Here is a 12,471-nt window from a genome sequence, read left to right as displayed (position 1 = left end):
TCTGTTTGTCTAGAGGTCACAAACCTAGAGCCTAGGGAGAGAGATATAGGTGAGAGAGATGGGGGGATAGAGAGGGAAAGGTAGAGAGAGGTATATATGGAGGGAGGGAGAGACATAGGGATGAGGAGAGAGAGAGGGAGAGGGAAGAGAAAGGGAGGCATGAATAGAGATGGGGGCAAGGAGGAAATGAAAGGTAGAGAGGGAGATATGGTGGGAGAGACCTAGAGAAGGGAGATGTAGAGAGGTGAGGGATAGAGAGATGTTCATAGAGAGAGATGGAGATGCATGTAAAGAACTAGAGAGTGAAGAGACCTAGAGCCTGGGGAGAGAGGGGTGATAGACCTAGGGGAAGATAGAGGTGAGAGAGATAGATGTAGAGATAGGTGGGTAATGAGATAGGGATGGAGAGGTAGAGAGGTCAAGATAGAGGGAAGGAGAGACCTAGGGATGGAGAGCAATAAAGGGTGGGAGGAAGAAGTAATGATCAAGAGAATGGAGAGAGGGGAGATAAATAATAAGAGAGGGAAAGAGAAGAAGAGAGAGTGAGGGAGGAAGGGATAGATATGCCCAGGTAAGGAATGACGATGAGTTACAAAGGGAGATAAGGTGGGAGAGACCTAGAGAAATAAAGGTGGCGAGGGGGAGGTGTGTAAAGAAAGAGAAAAAACATATAGTAGAGAGTGAAGGGTAGGAAAGAGAGGTGAAGAGGTAGTGTTAAATTTTAGGGTCGAGAAGAGAGGGTGAGATATAGAGAGGTAGAAATGGTATAGAGGACGAGTTATAGAGAGAGGTCTATAGGTTTAGAGTGAGGGGGAGATAAAGATAGTGGCACATAGAGAGTGAGAGAATGTTGATAGAAGTATGATGATTACTAAAATTTGACTATCTGTATATTTAAATGATCATCGAAAACCTAAAAAATACATTCTAAATCCTAGAGATATAAAACCACTCTCAAACATCTTGCCAATATATACATAAAATATAACTTAAAGTACATGAAATATACTTAAATGTTATATTTATTGTATATATTCAAAGAGAGAGAGTGAAAGAGAAAGACAATTTGCACTCTCTCTCTCTCTCTCTCTCTCTCTCTCTCTCTCTCTCTCTCTCTCTCTCTCTCTCTCTCTCTCTCTCTTAAATCAAATAAGGTTTGGCATGCCAAACCTATTGGCACATACCAAATATGGTGAGGGCCTTATTTAGTCCATGCCAAATGGCTACTTTTAGGCAAAATGTTTTTTTGGCAACTTTTTGGTCCCCCCATCTTGGTGCACTTACCCCATTATGGGGAGATATCTTGCCTCTTTTTTTCCTTCCTATGGGGGAATCATTAGTTGTATACTCATGATGGATTTAGTCCTTGGGGGTATCATTGAGTCATCCATACATCATCCTTTCTTGTTTGTTTCCTTTCTTTGTTTTGGAGAGGAGTTTTGTCCCACTGGGTTTTCTCCTTTTTTCTGTTTGCGAGATATTTTCATTACACATGGGTGCCTAACATGGCCTTGTATCCAGGACACATCCTAATAATCTTACTTCTTTGCATAATAACCTACTCCCCAAGTTTCACTTAAGAGGGGTGTTGGTGTGAATAAGGTTTTAGACCTAATAAAGGTCTTGTACCTAGTGATTTAGCTAGTTCCTAGTGGGGGACATTCACATAACTTAAGTTTACTTAGCTCCTAGGTATCCTTATATAAGATTGATTAGTTGTCATATGATTTGATTTTATCTCATGAAAATTACTTTAGTTATCTTAGAGGTCAACACTAGAACCTGAAAGATTCGCTTGTGGATTTCCAAATCATGAACCACCAGAATTGAGGACACACCTGAATGTCCCAAATACTCTACCAAATCCGCAAACCAAGATATTGCAATTCCAAAGAAATGAAGATCACAAACCAGGACACTGAATAACACAAACAATTCAAAAACAAACTTCAATACCGAACCTCATAGCTTGATCAAATCATCATGCGGACCACTGAAACTTATGTTGATTCAACTAAAGATAAGCATCTCAAAACACATTAAACCGCAACAACTCAATTGCAACACACTGACCAAACCAACTCATTTAATTTGATTGCAACATTGGAACTCACAAAAGAATATGTTGGCATCAATGACAAAACACTATTCCAGCAAAATTCTCAACAATATCCAACAATCTCCCCCTTTGGCATTGATGAAAACATATGAATGTGAAAAATGATCAATGCAAAGAAAGAAATCAACAACCAACAACTCTCAACAATCTCCCCCTGAGATCAACACAGGATATAACAGTTTTTCACATGCCTCTCTCCCCCTTTGACAACAATGCCAAAGACAAATCTCTACAATATCCACAACTAAACATCTAAACCACCACACTGACTACTCGCCCTGAGTAGCAACCACCACTCATCAATCTGTAGCACAAAATATCTCTATAAATTTCACCAGACTGATGCAACTCCACACTTCTTAGTTCTTATCAGGAGGGGCAATTACCCCTAGCTTCCCTCTGATACACTCAAAAGTATCTTTAGGCAAAGGTTTCGTGAAGGAATCTGCAATTTGTTCCTTTGTAGATATATACTCTAATTCGACTTCCTTCTCATTCACCTTCTCTCTCAAGAGATGAAACTTGATTGATATATGCTTAGTCTTAGAATGTAGCACCAGATTCTTGGAAATATTAATGGCACTTGAATTATCACAATATATGGTAGTAGGTTCATAAAAAATAACTTTGATATCCTTCAACATTTTCTTCATCCAAATTACTTGAGTACAACTGCTAGCAACAACAATGTATTCAACTTTTGCAGTAGATAAGGAGATAGCATTTTTCTTTTACTTGACCATGCAACCAGTCTCTTTCAAAGGAAAAACACACTATCACTAGTACTCTTCTGGTCATCCACATCACCTGCCCAATCGACATATGTAAAAGCACTCAAAGTAAGGTCATCATCTTTAGGATACCACAAACCAAAATCAATTGTCCCTTTCAAATATCTGAAAATTCTTTTTATAGCTACAACATGAGATTCTTTAGAATCAACTTGAAATCTAGCAACAAGACCAACAACATTCATAATATTAAGTCTAGTTTGAGTCAAATACAACAATCCACCAATCATAGATCTATATCTAGTCTAATTTTCTTTTGGATAATCATCATCTTTTGTTAACTTACATCCAATTACCATAGGAGTACCGATAGGTATAACATCATCCAAACCAAAAAATTTCAACAATTCCTTCACATACTTGGATTGAGATATAAAAATACCTTTACCTGATTGTAAAATTTGCAATCCCAAGAAAAATTTCATCTCACTAATCATAGACATTTCAAATTCATTATGCATATCATTAGCAAACTTCTTGCACAAACCATCATTTCCATGAAAAATAATGTCATTAATAAATACATCAACAATTAAGATGTTATCATTATCAATCTTGAAATATAGATTACCGTGACCAGTACCTTTATTGAATTCAAGCTTCATCAAATACCTAACCAATCTTGCATACCAGGCTCTAGGGGCTTGGTTTAATCCATATAGTGCTTTCTTCAACCTACAAACCATATCCGTTTCCTCAATAAACTGAAATCCATCTGGTTGTTCAATGTAAGCTTCTTCTTCTAGCTCACCATTAAGAAAGGCTGACTTGACATCCATCTGATACACTCTCAAATCTTTGTAAGCAACAGAAGCAAGAAATAATCTAACAACTTCAATTCTAACTACCAAAGCAAAATTCTCTTCAAAATCAACAACTTCCATCTGTGAATAACCCTTACAAACAAGTCTACCTTTATTCCTAACAGCCTCACCTTGTTCATTCAATTTATTTCGAAATACCCACTTAGTTCCAATTATATTTTTATCTTTAGGTCTAGGAACTAAAATCCATATATTGTTCTTTTCAATATGATTCAACTCTTTTTCCATTGCTCTAACCCAATTTTCATCTTTACAAGCTTCATCTGCATCCTTAAGTTCAATCTTAGAAATCAATCTATACTCTTAAGCAATTCTTCTCCTAGTCATTACACCTCTGATCTTATCTCCTATGATCTGATTATATGAATGATTTAACTTTACATACCTAGGAGTCTTAGGATTATCTCTATTTTCAAACTCTTGAACTCTCTCTTCTGCATTAGTATCTACACCTTCATTCTCAGGCTTTTTCAGAACATTTGGAATTTGATTTTGGGTTTTCACTTGCTTTCCTTTATCTATACTGACATAATGATCATCTGAGTCATATCCGCAAGGTCTAGGCTGATACACATTTCCTTCATCAACTTTCACATTAGCACTTTCAACTATCTTTCTCAATCTTTTGTTATAACACTGGTAGGCCTTACTCTTAGTAGAATAACCAAGAAAAATTCCTTCATCACATCTAGCATCAAATTTTCTTAAGTCTTCATCTCTTTTGATATAACATTTACTACTAAAAATTCTGAAATATCTAACAGTAGGAGAATGACCAAACCATAACTCATAAGGAGTCTTACTGGTATCACTCTTGATATGAACTCAGTTCATGGTATATACTGCAGTACTCATAGATTCTCTCTAGTATATTTGCGATACATTTCCTTCAATCATCATCATTCTTGCAGCATCCTGAATTGTTCTATTCTTCCTCTCCACAATACGATTCTATTGAGGGGTCCACGAAGCAAATGACTATCTCTTCACCCCATGCTCTTCACACAAAAGGAATTGAAATCACCAAAGGTAAATTCTCCACCTCTTTCAGATCTCAAACACTTCAGCTTCAATCCAGTATCTATCTCTACCATAGCCTTGAAAATCTTGAACTTCTCCAATGCTTCAGATTTCTACCTTAAGGAGAGAACCCACAACATCCTTGAATAGTCATCAATCAACAACATGAAGTACCTATCACCCTATAAGCTTCTCACTCTAGAGGACCACATAGATCAGTATGCACAAGATCCAATATTCTATTAGAAGTATACTGTTTTCTTTTGAAAGAAACTCTTGTCTGCTACCCTAACTAACATTCCTTACATACCGGATTAGAAGGCTTTACAATCTTAGGAAGATCTCTCACATCTTGATTGGAACTCATTTTAACCATGTAGTAAAATTTACATGACACATCCTTCTATGCCACAACCAACTTTCATCAATCAGAGCAATTAAGCAACTTTTACCACTAGAATTCAAATGAAAGATATTACCTTTAGTTTGTGTACCTGATGCAATCTCAATTCTGGAGCTACTCAAGATCTTACATTTTCCATTCTTGAATTGCAAGTCATATCTCTTATCAGCCATCCGTCCAACACTCAAAAGATTATGCTTTAGACCTTCAACATACAAAACACCATCAGTGTTATGCTTACCATCAAGAGAAATAGAACCTCTACCATAAATTAAACAAAATTTATCATCTCCAAATCTCACTACACTACCATCATACTTTTCTATACTCACAAATTTACTCTTATCACCTGTCATGTGATGAGAGCAGTCACTCCCAATAACCCATTCACCTTTCTCTTCAACTTTAGCAACCAAATATTTATCTTCAATAATGCAACTAGTAGGATCAACAATCACCAGATCATCTTCCTTGATAGAAATGAACACCCATTCATCTCCCGGGTTTCCCTTCTATGACTCATCATCTGTTACACCTTCGTCAGTGGCATAATAACACTTCTTTTGATATTTAGGCTTGTAAGGCTTCAATGGATTCTTAGGATTTCTATCTCTTTCTAGGCATCTAGAAGCAAAATGTCCAATCTTATTGCATGAAAAGCGCTTAAGAGGCAACTTACCTTCATACTTATTGACACCTTCATGTAATCTTCTAGCAATTAGGGCTTCAAGTTCTTCAAGATCTATCTCTTCTTCTTCAAGCTCTTTCATCTTCTTCTCATATCCAAATACCCTTGTAGAACTTTCTCCTAGATCATACTTTTGCTTCCCAGATTTAGTAGATTTGAATGCAGATTCAGATTTAGGAGGAACTTCACCAAATTCGCTCAACTCAAAGGAAGTAAGCTTTCCAATCAGCATGTCTCTAGTCACATCTGTCACAGTCCGCATCTCTTCAATAGCAACAACCTTGTGCTTGTAAGCAGGAGGCAAGCATCTCAACCTTTAGCTACAATCTCAGATCTTCCAATACTCCACCGACACATCTGATATTCAATTCAAGCTTGTTCACCCTTTGCATAGAGGAGGTAATGTTCTCATCTTCTCCCATCTTCAACATCTCATACTTACCCTTCAAGATATGCAACTTAGAAACTTTCCCATGACTATCACCTTCATACAAAGTCTCCAGCTTCCTCCAGATCTCATGAGCAGTTTGCAAATCCATTACATTAGTCCTCTCAAAATCTATAAAGGCACTCAACAATTCTTCCTTAGCTCTAATATTGAATTCGACTTCCTTAACTTCATCCAAAGTAGTAGGACCATTCTGGGGAATATTATACACATTCTTAGTGATCTTCCAATAGTCTTCACCGATGCATCTCAAATGACATTCCATCCGGTTCTTCAAGAGAATATAATTCTTTCCATCAAATCTTGGACTATCCTTCTTAAAATAAAAGGTTGTCATCCCAGATCTCCTCAAGTGGCCAAGCTTATTCTAGAGGATCTAGCTTAGATACCAATTGTTGGCAACAATTTCACAAAATAAGAAGGGGGGGTAAATCAGTTTGCACAAAAACTCTACACAACTCAAACTTAAATTCAGATTTGATAATTAACAATTAAAGCACAAATTAATACCACATAAATATCACACATAACACCAAGATTTTTGACATGGAAAACCCTGTTAAGGGAAAAACCATAGTGGGAACCTATCCACAATGAGATAATACCCTATTAGGAGTAAGTGAAATATTACAATGGAGAATGCACATGCATTCAGGCTCACTGTCTAGAGCTCACTGCTCAGATACAATAAGGGCTACAACCTTGGGGAAGACTCACTATCTTACAAAAGATTCAGACAACAATCCGGATTACATGAATTGAGAAAATAGCATCTCTTAATGCCTGATTACAGTTTTGAATAAGCACATATACTCAAACTATGCTCTTACACTTCTACACACTCTTACACACCTCTTCACTCTTCTCTTCTGCTATTAAGTGATCAATACAATATCCGCACATGTAGATGCCTCTCACAAATGTATATTACATGAATGTATACAAATCATCAACCTATATTTCAAGGTCGACTAAACCCTTAATACAAATTACAAGATAATAACCTCACACGCTACAACAACATATGTGAACTAAAACAATGTGGACGAAGACATAGTATGGACCCAAATCAACATCACAATTATGAAGCACCTCCAATAATTATGCCTCAAACATCCACAACACACTACAACTCCATAAATGTCGCATAACACAAAGAACACCACTGGATCAAGAAAATGATCAATAGCATGTACAACGATCAATGTGAACTAACAAAATGGATAGAACACGATCTAGGAACATTCACAAGCAACATGAATTGCATCACAACAACCGCAACAACTCAGATTACTAGAATCATCATCATCTCTTTATTGGAGCACAAGAACACCAACATAATTGTCTGTCAACCTAAAATATTTGCTTATGGATTTCCAAATCATGAACTACCAGAATTGAGGACACACCTGAATGTCCCAAATACTCTACCAAATCCACAAACCAAGATATTGCAATTTTGAAGCACCGTGGAGCACAAACTAGAACATTGAATAACACGAACAACTGAAAAAACAAACTTCAATACCAAACCTCATAGCTCAATCAAATCATCATGCAAACCACTGAAACTTATGTTGAATCAACTAGAGATAAGCGTCTCAAAACCCATTAAACTGCAACAACTCAATTGCAACACACTGACCAAACCAACTCATTTAATCAGACTACAACATTGGAACATTGGAACATGTGAAAGAATATGTTGACATCAATCACAAAACACTATTCAACAAACTTCTCAACAATATCCAACAACTTGTAAGCACTAACCCACTAGAGACACAAATCCCCACAATTGAGAGCCAAATTAGCAAGAGATACCAATCCCTTTCATTTGGAGGCACCAACCTCTTTTTCTTTTCTACAAAATTAATTTTTCACTGGATGATGAACAATCAACTTTGCTTCAACAATTTTATCAGTTATGCTTTCCTACAAAAGATGGAACATTTTTGCACCACGTGGATAACACCCAATCAATAAAAAATGTTTCTTCCTTATATATAAATCACACACCTTAATTTAGAAAGATGTCAAACTCAAAATGATAAAAAAATAATTTAGTAACATGCTATAATCCAATCATGATAAGAATCATCTAATCACCAGAGTTGGCCATGTGTGCCAACTACCCATCAGAAACTAGCCACCCTTCTACAATTTTGAATATGAGTTGTTGATCATGTATTGCATGGGTAGGATCAATGATAATCACTATCCTTGATCAAATTTGAATATTTTTCCTAGATGACACGCTATGCAAATAGTCATCAACAATTCAAGAATAACATAAAAATTCACCCTTTGCAACTCATTAGTCATGGTCCACACAACCAACAACATCCTAATCTAAGTTGGAAGAACACATATCCTAGTGAAATTGACATGGACATATGTTAGTTTATCACATTATCATGGTCATGGCTAGGCTCCTCTTCTCTCCTCCTACCACTACATATGAAACTGCCATGTGGAAGTATTCTTCAAATAGCTCTAATCACTTCGATGGGATTGATACATGCATGCAAACTTTGCACCATCATGTTCTTGCCAAGTTTAGACCTTTGTACCTTTGTAGTCTTGTGAAATTAGTCAGGAGCAAGCATGTGGAACTAAGATGGAAGAAATATTCTATCCGTGCTTTGCTAAGACTTGGGTCCAGTTTAAAAAATTGCTATGTGGCATGACCACACAACTTCACAACTTTGACAAGTTTCTAAACTTTGAAGTATGTTCTCAAGCAAGAGGTTGCAATATGGAGAAGTGGGGCCACCATCTCTAGTTGAAGAAATAAAGAGTGTTGGGACCTACCTCTAACAATAGGACATGTGTCATAAGTGCACAACTTTACAATCTTGTCAAAGAAAAATCATTTGTAGCACATGATGGTGTGATACCATGACACGTGTCAACATTGCACACTATCAAAGCTTTGTTTAGTGCACTAGCATTTTGCTTCTTGAGATGACACAATGTGAATAAAAATGTGTCACTTGGCATTGACCTGAACACAACTAGGGACCATATGTAGCAAAAGCCAACCTTTAAATTAAAAATAATATAAGGTGACTAGGGATAACCAAATATTAGGATAGCTGGGCCAATAAGCCCATGAATACTATGAGATTTTGCCAAGATCAAGAGCTCAATGAAATGTACAAAATAGAGACACAATATAGGACAAGAATAAACTGTATTCTCATCAATAGAAAATGATCAATCGTTCAATTGTTACAATGAATATGAGCCTGCTTATATAGGCAAGGCTATATGGATATGTGAGCACACAAACATGACATGTGGCTCAATAAGAAACAAGGGTAGGTAGGAAATAGGTGTGGGTAGGTAGGAGAAACAATATAATAGTCCACATGAGGTGGATCACCCACTGAATGTGGAGTGTAACAATAAGATCAACACCATAAAAGGTGGAAATTCTCCTACACACTATCCCAATGTTGGCACAAACACCCAAGTGTCTCATACCCAAACTACTATGAAATGCATTTCCTAAGTAAACTTAAGTAAGTGTAATAATATCCAAGATGAATAATTATTTACACCAACACCCCCCCTTAAGTGCAACTTAGGGGAATGCACTTAAGTCTACAATGTGACTAAGCAATGCAAGATGGGTCCCAACGATGAGGCCATGTTAGGTACCCATGTACAAATGCAAATGCATGAAAACCAATGCAATGAAATCTCTCACAAAGTGGTGAAAGAGAGAAAAACCCAATGGGAAAAAACCCTCCCCCAAAAGAGAGATGAAAACTAGATACAAAGAACTCTCATAGAAGTATGTGAAGGACAAAACCCCATGTGAGGAAAAAGTCCCCCCCATATGAGAGAAGAAGAGAAGCTAGGAAGCCCCCAATGATAGAAGCTAGGAATCTGCTCCATGATAGAAGCTAGGAAGCTAGGAATCTGCACCAATGATAGAAGCTCGATGTATGAAGAAACTGCTCCATGAACGTCGAACAACATTCCTCCCCTTAGGAAGAAACAAAACCAAAGGTGTATCCATGAAGTCTCCCCAATCATGAAGGGAAGATGTATGAAGAAAACTCATGATGAATGGAATCTCTGAAAACTGCTCAAGTGTCCCCATGTCGATGTTGAAAGATACCCCCTCCAAAGGTGGCATACTATGCCACACTGCTGAAAAAGGCACTCCAAGATCTAGTGGAGATGGATGTAGAACATGTCCCAAAGACTCACATGTCTCCTCAAAAAATAAAGAGACCTCCTCCAACTGTTGTACATAAGTATCCACAATCATATCAACCTCAAAGGAATGATCATGTAGAGAATGAACAAGAGGGTCAGAGTGTGCCCTCGCAACAATCGAAGAAGGATCATCTTCATCAAAGAGAAGATGAATGTCATCAATGATGTCTCCCAAATCTGCAATGTAGGATTCCACAAACAAACCTGCAATGTCTGTCAAGTAATCATCCCATGAATTTGAAGCTGGAAGACAATGAATATCCTGCTGCACTGAATCACATGAAGGCAAAACTGTCGCACTATCTGCATCATCAGGTGCAATAGGTGATGTGATATCAATATGAGGAGACGAAATACAAGGCTCAAGAATGGGGTCACATGTGAGAATCCCCATGTTCAAGTGCCCAAAGTTCTCCTCAAAATCTGAACCATCACAAGAAGTGTGATCATCATGTGTAGAATCATCAAATGTGAAATCATCATCATCAACAAAATCTGAAAAGGAGTATAATCGAGATGCATGATCAACCACCCCAGTCACAATGATAGCTCTAATCTCCAAGTCTCTAATGAAAACTGACTCAGGTGTGAACTCCACAACTCTCTTAGTTGCGCCATGTGTGATTTGATAGATGGAAAGGAGATTGTTTGTCAAGTGGGGTACACACAACACATCATTGAAGGAGTTATCCCCAATGTCAATAGATCCTTTCCCAATCGCATCCATGTATGTATGATTGCCCATCAAAATTTGCGGCATGGTGCAAGGCTCAAATGTAGAGAACATAGACTACGAAGATGCCATATGATGAGAAGCCCCTGAATCTAGAAGTCATCTCTCTGAATCATGACTGATAGTAGCACATAGAACTTTTCCTTTTCTTGTCTCAAAAGAGTGAGTCTTCCCACTTGTAGAAGCCATGAATGCTTGCTCTTTTCCTTTTGAATGTGAGGAAGTGGAAGTTGATGAATCATCCTTCTTGTAGAGATTAGGCAAATCAATATTATTCTTTTTGAGGATATGTGTGAGCTCATCAATCTTCTTAAAATGGCAACGACGCTCCTCATGACCAAAATTTTTACAATAGGCACAAGTAGGTTTCTCCCTCTTTGGTGAATTATCCCTCTTGGAAGAGGATGAATCTCCTTGTTGTGGAGAGGATGATGCTTTGTCCTTAGGCTTTGATTACCATTTCTTCTTGTTTGAGTTGTCCTTTCCTTGATTTCCTTTGTTCCCTTGATTTGCCACTAATGCTTGAGACTTAGAAGCCTTAAGAATGCCCATGCTTATCAACTTAGTTTGTTCCATCATCAACATTTCAGTGAAAGCGTCAAATGTAGGCATTGTGTAGCTTGAATCCATTGTCATCCTATGGATTTGGAAACTAGAAACAAATGCTGCATATTCTTGTGGAAGCTTGCCCATCAAGTTGAAGATCAATTGAGTATCCTTCTTATCAATGCCACAATCTTTGAGTTGTGCCCTCAACTCATTTGCCTTAGTGACATAATCTTGTATAATATCAAAGTTCTTGGGATCCAACATGGTGAGATCACTATCAATTTGATATCCCCTAATCTCATCAACTTGACCATACAAGTCTTGAAACTTTTGCCAAGCATCCTTGATTAGAGTACACTTCTCAATATGAAAAATGAGATCCTTTGATACATACTTTCTTAAGGTACCAATTGCCATGATATTTTTAGTGAGCCAATCCAAGTGACCAACTGGATCAACCTTAGGATCAGCGGGAGCAGCAATAGTTCCATCAATGTAATGAGTGAGTCCTTTTTCCATAAGTTTACTCCATGCATCAATTTTCCAAGTAGCATAATTATGAGGAGTTAAGAGAGGAAACTTAGAAGAACTCATAGCAGAAAAAAGGAAGGAACACAAGAGAACAAAAGCACAAGAGACACCCCCCAAAATTCACTCAATCAA

This window comes from Cryptomeria japonica, chromosome 7 (assembly GCF_030272615.1).
Source record: "Cryptomeria japonica chromosome 7, Sugi_1.0, whole genome shotgun sequence".
Taxonomy (NCBI): Eukaryota; Viridiplantae; Streptophyta; class Pinopsida; order Cupressales; family Cupressaceae; genus Cryptomeria; species Cryptomeria japonica.
Note: the sequence above shows the minus strand (reverse complement) of the source record.